This window comes from Hylobates moloch, unplaced genomic scaffold (genome assembly GCF_009828535.3).
Source record: "Hylobates moloch isolate HMO894 unplaced genomic scaffold, HMol_V3 SCAFFOLD_7, whole genome shotgun sequence".
NCBI lineage: Eukaryota > Metazoa > Chordata > Mammalia > Primates > Hylobatidae > Hylobates > Hylobates moloch.
Window position 1 is genome coordinate 103,332,022 of NW_026652282.1, and position 14,549 is coordinate 103,346,570.

A 14,549-nucleotide genomic window follows, 5' to 3' on the forward strand; every position below is an offset into this window, starting at 1 on the left:
TATTGAGGCACACACACACACATATATATATGCCATATATATATATGTGTGTGTGTGTGCCTCAATGGATTTAGTAATAAATCTTAGTTTAAGGAAGTAAATAAGTTTTTCATAACCATTTTGATACTCCAGTGATTTTCTATTGCGTTTGATCAATTTTGAATATTTGATCAACTTAAGCACCTGCTTTTCCCTAGTATTGAAAATCCTTTGTTGCTTGACCTTAAATGTAGTTTTCAGAGGTTTCCCTCATTTAGAGGTACATACAATGTCTCCTAAAGTCCAATGACCACATTCATCTTTACAAGTCGAAGTTTTCACCTCTTTTATAAGATTATTTTGCTGTGGAGTCCATAGTTATATTTAATAACCAAGTACACTTTTTATTATAGTTGCCAAACCACATTGAAAATATGCTTGCTTTCAGTAAGAGATCCTATACTTTACTTCCAAGAATTAGGTTGCATGTAGACAAAATTATCATAAGACAAAGAAATACAAATATGAAGTGTCTTGGAGGCTTGCTTTTCTGTAGACGGCTTTTGTATGAAGTACGAGCATATTGCCTTATGAAGGCAAATATCTACTCCTTGAATAAGTAAGACCAGTCCTACTTCACATATCAGTAGCTAAATTCTTTTGTAAAATTGTGTTTGATAGTTGAAAGTTGGAGAGAGGAGGGAAAGACAATTTAAATCCATGACTAAATACCACCAAATAACTGTTTTATATAGTGAAAAATCAGCTGAGCTCACAGACCCGTAAAGCTGGAAGGAAAACATGTACATCTGTTATGTAGCAATAAAAATAAAATGTTTAAAAAGTAAAAAAAAGCTGAAAGAAAGCTTTGAAATTAGTTTGATTTTTTAAAAATTTATCACTGAAGAAAATGAAGGCCATAGGAGAAAAATGACCTGACCAAGGCCCCACAGGTAGCTAGTGGTAGAACCAGCACTTAAATGAGGTTGACATTGTACACACCAGACAATACACTGATAAACTAGATTTCAAACTATGGTTGAAATATCAAGTATACTTGCAGATTGGGACGATGTTCCAACCACAGAAACTTCATATTGTTGGCTTTATTTTAAGAAAAATTCCATGGGCCAGAGGGCACTGAGATTTATTCTGTATTGTGCTGAAGGAGAACGAATTAGGTTTCAGTAGAAGTGATTTAAGTGGTAGGTTTTCATTTCACAGTTGATCACAGCAAAGACAGAGACCATTTGGTGCCTTTTTCAATGTCTGCCAAAAGTTGCTTCGTGTCTCAAATACTGATTCTTTCATTGATGTGCAGACAGAACTTAGCCCCCAAGGAAGCTGGTGGAGTTGGTTGAATGCCAGAGTCGGTTTATTTCTTTGGTGAAATTAAACTGTTCTTGTACTTTTAAATAGCACTTGATTTCCTTATTTTCTAAAATAAATTTGTTTTCTATGGATGAACCGATAAAGCTTGTGTTTTAATTAATTATGTTCCTATATTACATATACCCCCCTTTTATACTTTGGCACTCAAATAACTCCTAAATGCCAATTTAGAAAATAGATTTAAAATTGCCTAAAATTAGTGAACTGAGCAGATTTCTAGATAGGATAAAGTATAAGAAAAATAGTGTTATGAAAAGAGTTGTCCTTTGATATTTCTCTTTTCTAATCTCAAGCAGTAAAACATCAGTAAAAAAAAGTCAGTCTAGACAAAATCTCCATTAAAACCTTAGACCTCAGCTCGCTCTCTCTTTGGATCCTCTCCAAAACACTGTAAGTAGGTACAATTGAAAGTATATTGGTGCAGAGAGGAAGAACTGCAGAGACACAACAACTAGGATATAAAAAGAAAGGTAATTCATCTTGAGAGTATGACCATTCCAGTACATTTTAGACATTGGATTTTCGCAATCCTTTTGGATGAATACTTTTTGGAGACTGAGTAATTCCCAAAATTTATTTTAAAATCATCCCACAATTAGAAACTTGAATCAAGTGACATGACAGCTCACTTTAAATTAGAAGAAAAGCCTCTGTATTTTTGATGCTCTCTGAACAAAAATATACTGATCTATGTATGGATTTTCTAAAGTAAGTTTCACTAGATTTAAAGTAAGGTAATTCACAATTTCATGATTGAAAATGACAAGAACAGAGGTCAGGCTGGGAATACAGCAAACCATCTGAATAATGTATCCTGGGTTGGGCTTTTGAATTGGTTCAAAGTTCCGTATTTCTATCATCAGCCTGTCCTGTTATACAATTAAGGGGTACAGAATAGAACAGTGTTCACATATATAAAGCAGACTTGGAATCTCTAACACTCTCATTCGAGGATTGGATAGTTAGTCCCCATTCCCAAAGTAGTCAATGGGGAGCCAGAAACTATTAAGTCTGTATCTTAGAAAATTATAAAAGTGACATGCAAATACATAAAGGCCAACTCCACACTGAAGAGGGCACAGAGCTAAGACTTGCTCAGTCTAAATCAAGAAATTAGGCTAAACAAAACCAAGCTAAATCACATTTGGCCAAGATCTAAAAATAATGCCATTCATTGCTAATGTTCTCACCAATCTTGTTTTATATTGTAGCATTTGGTTAACTACAAAGCAGTATACCATTTATGAATGCAGCCTTGAGAACACTTTTGCTTTGCTCAATCTTGTAAGGAGGAAAACCCAGGCAATTGTCTATATTATTATTGGCATAAAATAGACCTGTTCACCTTAAACATCAAAATACTCAAAATCAATGATATTTACTTGATTTTTCTGAAGATGTTGCTAGTATAGAAATAGTCTTGGAGAGGTTTATGAAACCATCTGTCTGAATCAAAAGCTATTATGATCTATTCAAGCCAATCTTAAAGAATATCCTTCTTATAAAAACACTTGCAATGCACTTTGGGAAATTTTAATGTTACAAGGTAGAGAATTCAGGAAATCCGAGCTGCAATATGAAGTGATTCAATGTATTTCAGAAAAGCAAAATAGAAAATCTAGAAAATTTAAAAAGAGGTATTGATGCCATAGATGACACATTTGGTGCAAAAATGCAATTACACTATCCATTCATTTAAGGATAATTTTAATTCAAATGCTTTCTTCAAAACTGTCTGCAAGTGTAAATTAGCACAGCAATTATGAAAAACATATGGGGGTTCCTCAAAAAATTAAAAATAAAACTACCATATGATCCAGCAATCCCATTTCTGGGTATATATCCAAAGAAAATGAAATCAAGATCTCTAAAACATATTTGCACCCCCATGTTTATTGCAGCCCTATTCACAGTAGCCAAGACACAGAGTCAACCTAAATGACCATAAACAGATTAATTGATAAGATGTGGTATATATGCACAGTGGAATACTATTCAGCCATAAAAAGAAATGAAATCCTGTCATTTGTGACAACAAGGATGAACCTGGAGGACATTATATTAAATGAAATAAGTCAGGCCCACAGAAATAAATACTGCATGATCTCACTCATATGTGGAATCTAGAAAAGTTGATCTCATAAAAGTAGAGAGTACAATGCTGTGTACTAGAAGCTAGGCTGGTTGGGAGGAGAGATAGGGAGATATTGGTCAAGGAATACATAACTACAGTTAAATTAGAGAAATAAATTTCAAGAGATCTATTGTATAATAAGATGACTGTAGTTAATGATACAGTGTATTAAGAAATGTAAAGAGAATGGATGCTATGTGATCTTACACAGAAATGATAACTGTGTTAGATATTGCACCATTCCACAATATATATACTTCAAAACATCATGTCATACATGATAAAAACACACAATGTTATTGACCAATTAAAATGATAATAATAGTAAGTTGTCTGCTCCCTCTCCCTCTGGAGATTCTACTTACGAATTTTGGACTTGTTGAATCTCAGCTAAGCATGCTTTATATTTCCTAACATATGGTAACATATGATAAACATCCAAAAATTGTTTGTTGACCTGAAGTGTAGTTTAAGAAAATTTTCAAACTATTTTGTATGTGAAACAAATGAGGCTTTAGGAATTTAATTTCTGTGTCTAAGTCAAATATATTAATGCATTTATATCTGCATGGTAGTTGCAAATAACTACTCAATCCAACAAATGAAAATTAACCAGCAAGGTCTTGACAGCTCCAAGGATATGGACATAAATAATATATTTCAGCATATTGGCAGCACTAACCCATTTGTAACCCAGTCCAATCTAAATTGGAGGAAAAATAATTTAGGTTGTTCATAATTACTATAGAAGGCTACTCTCTGACTTCAAATGAGTAGAAACAAAGACAGTCTTTATGCTGAGTAGACAGATAACCATGACTGAAATTACCCACAGCACTTGCACGACTAAGATGTAAGTAATTGTGCTCAGAAAAAAATTGATAGCAAATAGACCTACATAAGGATACACAATACTTGTAGGTTGAAATGTTTGAGAGGGAGAAATAGTGCATACACCTAGTTGTATTGGTTAAGTATTGTATAGATTAAGTCTGCTACTTATAGAAGTGACCTACATTATAGTAGTTTAAATATGACAGAGTTATTTCTCTCTCATGTAAAACAAGTGTTGAGGTAGACCGTTAAGGGATGGCATGGCAGCTCCACCATCATCAGAACGCCAGACTTGTCCAGTTTTTATCAGTTTGATTCCGATTATATGGCCTTTATTTTTATGATTCAAGATGGCTACTGCTGCAGCAGTCATCATCTTCAGCTTTCAAACAGCAGGATGGAGGAAGAAAGCAAGCAAGCTATGTATCCCTCCATTATAGACACCTCTGGAAGTCCCACACAGCATTTCCACTTACTTCTATTGGTGGAAACATATTTCCTGCAGGTGCCAGGAAAGCTGGAAAATATGGTCTTTTGGTGTGTACCTGTAAACATCAAGGTTCTGTTAATTTCAGTAGAAGAGAATACATAGTTGGTAGCTAACTAGTAATCTCTAAAAAGCCTACTTTGGGGACAATGAGAAGTTAAGGAAAATCTTGCTTAACTGGGAACCAATTAGTTCTTTTGTTGTTTTGCATCCCTGATACCATCAACAGTTTTCATAGTTTGGCATCTTTTACTGATCACAAGTACCATGTATGTCTTATTGACAACACATCTATTAGTAATTTTCATATTTACCAGAGAGTGAAAGATTGCATTGCTTATGGAGTGTTGAATGTATTTCATTTATATTATATTATATTGAATTAATTCAATTCTGTTTTCTGTAGGGAAGAGTTCTGAATAAGGTGGGATGATGTCTTGACTTCTGATATCACCATAAGCCTTTCTTAATAGATGATTTTACATATCTATTTTGGAATATGGCTCCTGAAGATAATATAGCTTATTTCCAGAACAGTTTCTATTAGGCTGTTTGTATATATAAATTATTGGGGGAAAAATACCTTCTCCAAGTGAGAGAAATGATCATTCCAGTTAGGGGAAGGCAAAGTGAAGAAAATAGGGAGTGTGTAATACTGAGCCTGTTTTTAGATAGCTGCCTTCTGCTTCCTTTCACATTTTTCCTCCTCTGCTTTCTTCTTTGTCATAGCTACTTTCTCCAGGCTCCTGCAGGGCTTGGCCTTTTCTATTTTAATGCTAAAAGAAACAAGAGCAGTGGAGTGTGCTACATGACGTATTTGGAAAGGTGGTAAATATTTAATAGATGTTATGGTAAATAATGTATATAATTTAGCAAGAAACAATGTAAATATTTCATGGACTGCAGTGCAGCTGTTAGGCTGAAATTAAACCTGTGAGCCTGGAGAAAAGCTGCAGTTCAAAATGTCCTCTTCTAATGAGAGCACTTGCTTCTCTGGTGTCTCTAGTCCACAACCTTGGAGAAGTGGTTGGCACTTAAGGTGTAGTCATATCTTGGATATCACCTGATAGGAAGTGGTGATAAGAATAACTCAAGATAGTGAATAATTCAAATGCCAATTAGACTTTGGGGTAAAATTTGGGGTATTTGAGAAGTGGATTTCTTTTTTAATTACATTATTCTTAGGAGGATGTTGAATAAATTTTATTATCCTATGTATTCATGACTATGGGATGCTAGCCCATGATGAGTTTGCCACATATGATCTACTGTTAGTAAGCACAAGAGTGTCTGTGCTGTCCTTTCTTCTCTCTGATCTTTGTTGGTAATCAACCAATTTCTATAAGGAACTTAATGCATCTCTCTGGCCTACCTGGAAAATAGCAGAAGAACTAAACAAAATCCAGAAGCAGGGACATCATAAAGGCCAAGTTGAAAATGTAGTTGTTTATATGCTATCAACCTTTTCCTGGGTATGTGTTATATCGCTAGCACTGTAATAAGTGCAACAGAAAATATAAACATTATGTAAGAAATGTCCTTTTGCCTAAGAAAGTTATAATTGGAGAGACAAAGTTAATTCATAAGAAATAATTCAAAACCAATTAAATAATAAACAGTGTCTTTTTAATAATAACTCTAGTATTATGAAATGGACTGAATTCATTGCAAATTCATGTTACTTAACTTGAAGTAGGCACTCTCTGCTGCTCTGCAGACCTTTTTAGTCCTATCTTGTCCCGGTATCACATTTCTCTAGAAGTGGCAGTCCTAACATTGTCCAATATTCCCTTCTCCATCCACATTCCTTGCTCTCATTAGATGGCTTTAGTCATATTTTTTCTGAGGCAATTAAAGGTATTTTCTTTTCAATCTTAACATGTCTACATATGTCTTCAATTATTTTCTTCTCCTCCCTCCTCTCTTAGAGGCAGAAGTAACTTTTTTTCCAAGGTGAAAATTTCTTATATAGGGAAAGCTATTCCTTCCTATTCCATCAGAAATGTGGTCCTTCAATTATCCTTTCTTTATTTGTGTCTTCATTCTCTTGCCTTCATTTGTTTAAAGTTTTTCTGTACATGTAGTCAACTTTCCTTATGATGCTAAAGTGAGATGATGATGATGATGATGATGATGATGATATTTATCATTTATTGAACATCCAGGTCTAAGCGCTGTGCTAGGCTCTAGGCTGAGACTCAGCCTCCTTAGGCATTTGGTATGCTCATTGGTACTAGAGTGTCCTTGCTTCTAGGCCCTCTTAATGGACACAGCTAGGGAACATAAGTATGTATATGCATACCCATGTACATCTTTTTTTCTGTAGCTATCTGTTTACATGTTTAAAATGCTGAATTCATACTGATTCTAATCCAATACCACAAGGTTCATTCCAGCCTTTCTTGTTTCCTCATTTGTAGTTCATTCAAAGACATTGAGAAAATTGGTTCTCATTCTTCACAATATATTAACTGATTTGCTTAATCTTAGAACATGTATAAATTAGTTTAAGAATTGCTGGCCGGGCGCGGTGGCTCACGCTTGTAATCCCAGCACTTTGGGAGGCCGAGGCGGGCGGATCACGAGGTCAGGAGATCGAGACCACGGTGAAACCCCGTCTCTACTAAAAATACAAAAAAATTAGCCGGGCGTGGTGGCGGGTGCCTGTAGTCCCAGCTACTCGGGAGGCTGAGGCAGGAGAATGGCGTGAACCCGGGAGGCGGAGCTTGCAGTGAGCCGAGATCACGCCACCGCACTCCAGCCTGGGGGACAGCTAGACTCTGTCTCAAAAAGAAAAAAAGAATTGCTAACCCTTTGCTCCTATGAAAAGTCAACCTACTTATTTGGAGTACAATATTTGTTTACCATTCCGTATGTCTTTAACCTGAGGCTGTAGAGTCAAAATAGTATCTTCAAGAATTACTTGGGTAAAGTACCATCCCCCTACCTACCTTCAGTGTGATTATGCTTATGTTATTTATGTGACAAACAGTCTAATTTATTTCTGCTTGTACTTCATTTCCAAGTCTCTCTCCCATCCTTGTTAAATGTATGTATGTATATATTTTTTATGTTTTCATATATTTACTTATTTATTAGTATGTAAAACATGAGCCTGGTTGCAAAAATTAAAACTATTCAGAAAGATATACTTAGAAAAGTCTAACTTGCACCCAGTCCCTTCTAACTCATTCCTATCTACCATTCTTTCTTTTATCTTTATTCGCCCCTCATAAGTAACTAATCCTTTTAGTTTCTAACTTACCTTTCCTATTTTTTCCTAAAAATAAGCAGATATCTGTGCACAACATTCTGTTACTTTCATATAATTATTACACAAAAGTAGCACAACATAGATACTCTTGGCGCTTAAGTTTTTCATTTAATACTATACCCTGAATGTTACTCCATATCAGTTTATATATTCTTCTTCATTCTTTTTTGCTGTTGCATAACAACCCATTATGTGGATGCACCATAGTGTATTCAACCATTTTCTTAAGTGAGGTCATTTAGGATATTTTCAGTACTATGTATTTCAAAAAAAAATGCTGCAGCAAATAACCTTGTGTATTTTTGTACTGTTGAAAGTATATTTTCTGAGTAAATTCCTAGAAGACGAACTGATGGCTTGAATGATAAACCCATGTATGTTTTTGTTAGATATTGTCCAATTTCCCTTCCTAAGAGTTACAGCAATTTGTATTCCCACCAGAATATGAATCTGCACGTATGAGTGCATATTTCCTCACAGCCTCACTAATAGAATGAGTTGTCATACATTTTTAAATAATGTTTTTGCATATTTTAGGAGAGTTATAAAATGTACAGAATAATTGTGAAGATAGTGCAGAAAATTCTCATATACTTCACACCGTTTTCCCTAGTGACAGTTAATACTGAATGTCAGCTTGATTAGATTGAAGGAAGCAAAACATTGTTCCTAGGTATGTCTGTAAGGGTGTTGCCAAAGGAGATTAACAATCGAGTCAGTGGACTGGGAGAGGCAGATCCACTCTCAATCTGAGTTGTCACCATCTCATAATAATCTGCTGCCAGCATGGCTAGAATAAAGCAGGCAAAAGAATGTGGAAGTACTTGTCTTGCACAGTCTTCCAGCCTCCATATTTCTCTCTTGCTGGATACTTCCTGCCCTCTAACATTAAACTCTAAGCTCTTCAGCTTTTGGACTCTTGGACTTACACCAGTGATTTGCCAGAGGCTCTTGGGCCATCGGCCACAGACTGAAGGCTGCACTGTCAGCTTCCCTACTTTTGAGGTTTTGGGACATGGACTGTCTTTTTTGCTCCTCACCTTGTAGATGGCCTATTGTGGGACTTTACCTTGTGATCCTGTGAGGCAATACCCCTTAATAAACTCCCCTTCATATATACATCTATTACTTTATCTGTCCCTTTAGAGAACGCTGATTAATACAGATTTTGGTACTGGGAGTCATTCTAGAGGAAGAGAATTTTAAGGATGGATTTCTTTAGTTGGTTTTGGAGTTTCTGGAGTTGGCCACTTAACATGATTAGACCCCAAAATGCTAAGAACTCTACTTCTAATAGTATGGAGAACACTGATAGTCTTTGGCCTGAACCGTTTATAGAGTGTTATGTAAAATAAATGCATTTGATACTCCTGATTCACCGCTGGTGAGAGGCAAGAAGTTTAGTGGCTCTATACACAATACCTTTGGCCCTATGTGGAGAACCAAGGAATATAATGAAGTTAGTTGGTTGCACCTAGGTTTGCTGGACAAAGTGAAGAAAGAAAAGGATGAGCTCAGGGATAATAACTCCCAGCTCCAGAAGCACCTACTGAGCCTTAATTCTTCTGAGGTTACCCTGAGTAAGAGTCTTATCTCCTGTAGACAAAGGGAAAAATTTGCAGAAAATCAAACACAAGCTCTTATCATGAGAGTGGCTGACCTGCAACAAAAGGTGCATGATCAGCCTCACGAGGTGTCTACTGTTAAAGTGAGGGCATTGATTGGAAAAGAATGGGACCCTGCAACTTGGAATGGAGATGTATGGGAGGACCCTGATAAGGCTGTGGGCACTAAGCTCCTAAATTCTGATAAGCCTTATTTGCCAGAGGAAACAGCCTCCTCACACCCAGTGGTGGCAACATCCCTTCCCCCGTCCAGGCTGCCATCAGCCTTTGCACCTTTGTCTGAGGAGATTAACCATGCACTGCCTGAAGCAACATGATGGCCTCCCCTGAGGCAGTTGCCAGGCAACGCAATGCTGATTCTCCTCAGGATCTGCCCCCCAACACCCTTGTTTGCTTCTTGACCTATAACTAAAGTCCCAGCAGGCCCCTAGAGGTGAAACAGAGCGTGACCCACAAGGAGGTACACTACACTACAAAATAATTGCTTGAATTTTCTCATTTATATGAGCAGAAAACTGGAGAACAGGCATGGGAATGGATATTAAAGGTGTGGGATAATGGTGGAAGGAACAAAAGTTGGATCAGGCTGAATGTATTGATATGGGCCCACTAAGCAGGGATCCTGCATTTAATATTGCAGCTCAGGGATTTAAAAAAGGTTCTAGTAGTTTATTTGCTTGGTTAGCTGAAGTATGGATCAAAAGATGGCCCACTGTTAGCCAGCTGGAAATGCCTGATCGCCTGTGGTTTAATGTAGGGGAAGGGATCCAAAGGCTTAGGGAGATTGGGATGCTGGAGTGGATTAGTCACTTTAGACCTATTCATTCCAGTGGGGGGCATCCAGAAGACATACCCTTCACCAATGCTTTGTGAAATATATTTGTGAGGTGAGCATCTGGATCCTTGAAGAGCTCTGTGATTGCTCTTCTCTGTATGCCAGATCTAACAATGGGAACCTCAGTAACTCAATTAGAAAATTGAAATGAAATGAGAATAATTGGATTCTGAGGCAGCAGGGACCAAGTGGCAGCACTCAACTGTCAAAGGCAAGGTGGGCACAGTTACCATAATGGACAGCAGAGACAAAGAAGCAATCAGAATAGTCTGACTCATGTAGAGCTCTGGCGTTGGCTAATTAATCATGATGTTCCTGGAAGTGAAATTGACAGGAAGCCTACTGCATTCTTACTCAATTTGAATAAGCAGAAAACTTCCAGTTTGACTGTATAAAAGACTAATTCGAATTATAAAAATAGAGAATTACAGCCCCTCAATCAATTTTTAGACTTGAATCAGTTTACAGACCCAGAACTCCTTGAATCAAGGGGAGACTGTGTCCCCTTGAGGAAGGACCCCACTTCACTACCAACAATTTATGCTGTTAATACTTCTCCTATCCTTCCCCAAGGAGACCTCCAGCATTTTACCAGAGTAACTGTGCATTGGGGAAAGGGGAATGATCAGACTTTTCAGGGACTAGTGGATACTGGCTCTGAGCTGACATTGATTCCAGGGGACCCAAAACGTCATTGTGGTCGTCGAGTTAAAGTAGGGGCTTATGGAGGTCAGGTAATTAATAGACTTTTAGTTCAGGTCCAACTTACAGTGGGTCCAGTAAGTCCCCAGACTCATCCTGTAGTCGTTTCCTTAATGCCAGAATGCATAATTGGCATACACATACTTAGTAGCTGGCAGAATCCTCACATTGGCTCCCTGAGTGGTAGCATGAGGGCTATTATGGTGAGAAAGGACAAATGGAAGCCATTAGAGCTGCCTCTACCTAGAAATATAGTAAATACAAAATAATATTGCATCCCTAGAGGGATTGCAGAGATCAGTGCCACCATTAAGGGCTTGAAAAAATGCAGTGGTGGTGATTCCCACCACATCTTTGTTCACCTCTTCTATTCGGCCTTTGCAGAAGACAGATGGATCTTGGAGAATGACAGTGGATCATCGTAAGCTTAACCAAGTGGTGACTAATTACAGCTGCTGTACCAGACGTTGTTTCATTGCTTGAGCAAATTAACACATCTCCTGGTAACTGGTATACAGCCTTTGACTTGGTAAATGCCTTTTTCTCCATTCCTGTCCATAAGGCCCAGCAGAAGCAATTTGCCTTCAGCTGACAAAGCCAGCAATACCTTTACTATCCTACCTCAGGGGCATATCAAATCTCTGGCTTTGTGTTATAATCTTCTTTGCAAAGATCTGAATCACTTTTCACTTCCACAAGATATCACACTGGTCCATTACATTGGTGACATTATGCTGATTGAATCCAGTGAGCGAGAAGTCCCAAACACACTGGACTTATTGGTGAGATATTGGAGTGCCAGGGGATGGGAAATAAATCTAAATTTCAAGGGCCTTCGACCTCAGTGAAATTTTTAGGGGTCTAATGATGTGGGGCCTGTCGAGATATTCCTTCTAAGGTGAAAAATAAGTTGCTGCATATGGCCCCTCCTACAGCCAAGAAAGAGGCACAATGCCTAGTGTGCCTATTTGGATTTTGGAGGCAACACATTTCCCACTTGGGTGTGTTACTCTGGCCCATTTACCGAGTGACCAAAGAAGCTGCCAGTTTTGAGTGGGGTCCAGAACAGGAGAAGGCTCCGGAAGGGGTCCAGGCTGCTGTGCAAGCTGCTCTGCCACTTGGGCCATATGATCAGCGGATCCAATGGTGGTTGAGGTGTCAGTGGCAGATAGAGATGCTGTTTGGAGCCTTTGCCACGCCCCCATAGGTGAATAACAGTGGAGGCCTCCGAGGTTTTAAAGCAAAGCCCTGCCATCCTTTGCAGATAACTACTCTCCCTTTGAGAGACAGCTCTTGGCTTGTTGCTGGGCTACAGTAGAAACACAACGTTTGACTATTGGTCATCAAGTCACCATAAGACCTGAACTGACTATCATAAATGGGGTGCTTTCTAAGCCATTTATTCATAAAATTGGGCATGCACAGCAGCATTCCATCATCAAATGGAAGCCGTATATATGTGATCGAGCTCGAGCAGGTCTGGAAGGCACAAGTAAGTTACATGATGAAGTGGCTCAAATGCCTATGTTCTCCACTCCTGCCAATCTGCCTGCCCTCCCCCAGCCTGCACCGATGGTCACATGGGTAGTCCCTTATGATCAGTTGACAGAAGAAGAGAAGACTAGGGCCTGATTCACAGATGGTTCTGCATGATACGCAGGCACCACCCAAAAGTGGACAGCGCAGCAGTACAGCCCCTTTCTAGGCCATCCCTGAAGGAGAGTGGCAAAGGAAAATCTTCCCAGTGGACAGAACTTTGAGCAGTGCACCTGGTTGTTCACTTTGCTTGGAACGAGAAATGGCCAGTTGTGCAATCATATACTGATTCATGGGCTATAGCCAATGATTGGCTGGATAGTCAGTGACTTGGAAGAAGCATAATTGGAAAATTGGTGACAAAGAAATTTGGGGAAGAGGTATGTGGATGGACCTCTCTGAGTGGTCAAAAACTGTGAAGATATTTGTATCTCATGTGAATGCTCACCAATGTGTGACCTCAGCAGAGGAGGATTTTAATAATCAAATGGATAGGATGACTTGTTTTATGGACACCGCTCTGTCTCTCTCCCCAGCCACCCCTGTCATTGCCCAATAGGCTCATGAACAAAATGGCCATGGTGGCAGGGATGGAGTTTACCCATGGGCTCAGCAACATGGACTTCTACTCACCAAGGCTGATCTGGCTACAGCCACCACTGAGTGCCCTCTTTACCAGCGCAGAGACCAACACTGAGCCTTTGATATGGCACCAATGCTCACAGTAATCATTGCCTCTGACAAAGGCACTCAGTCTACAGCTAAAGAAGTGTGACAGTGCACTCATGCTCACGGAATTCACTGGTCTTTCTGTGTTCTCCATCATTCTGAAGCAGCTGAAATGATAGAACAATGGAATGGTCTTTTGAAGTCACAATTACAATGCTAACTAGGTGACAATACTTTGCAGTGCTGTGGCAAAGTTCTCCAGAAGGCTGTGTATGTCCTGAATCTGTGTCCAATATATGGTACTGTTTCTCCCATAGTCAGGATTCATGGGTACATTAATGAAGGGGTAGAAGTGGAAGTGGCACCACTCACGATCACCCCTATTGACCCATTAACAACATTTTTGCTTCCTGTTCCCACCACATTATGTTCTGCTGGCCTAGACGTCTTAGTTCCAGAGGGGGGAATGCTGCCATCAGGAGACACAATGATTCCATTGAACTTGAAGTTAAGTTTGTCACCTAGTCACTTGGGGCTCCTCCTACCTCTAAGTCAACAGGCTAAGAAAGGAGTTACAGTGTTGGTTGGAGTGATTGACCCAGACTATCAAAATGAAATCAATCTACTACTCCACAATGGAAGTAAGGAAGAGTATTTGTAGAATACAGGAGATCCTTTAGGACGTCTTTTAGTATTACCATGCCCTGTGATTAAGGTCAATGGGAAATTACAACAGCCAAATCCAGGCAGGACTACAAATGGCCTAGACCCTTCAGGAATGAATGTTTGGGCCGCTCCACCAAGAAAAAAAAATGCAACCCACTGAGGTGCTTGCTGAAGGCAAAGGGTATACAGAGTGGGTATATACTAGCACACACACACACGCACACACACACACCTATCAATCTAGCTTTCTAATCTCTCCATCCATCAGTTCTTATTTATTTTTCTTAACTTTATTTGTATAAAGGTATTTAATACATAATGCTATATATCTGTACACTATATATATACATAATACTATATATATGAAATACTATGTAATATATATAATACTATATATATGAAATACTATGTAATAT

At 38.5% G+C, this 14,549-nt stretch overlaps 1 pseudogene; it reads left to right on the plus strand.

Moving 5' to 3' along the window:
• Positions 1-9,532: 9,532 nt before the first annotated feature.
• Positions 9,533-14,549, plus strand: part of LOC131383887 (uncharacterized) — a 12,237-nt pseudogene continuing 7,220 nt past the window's right edge.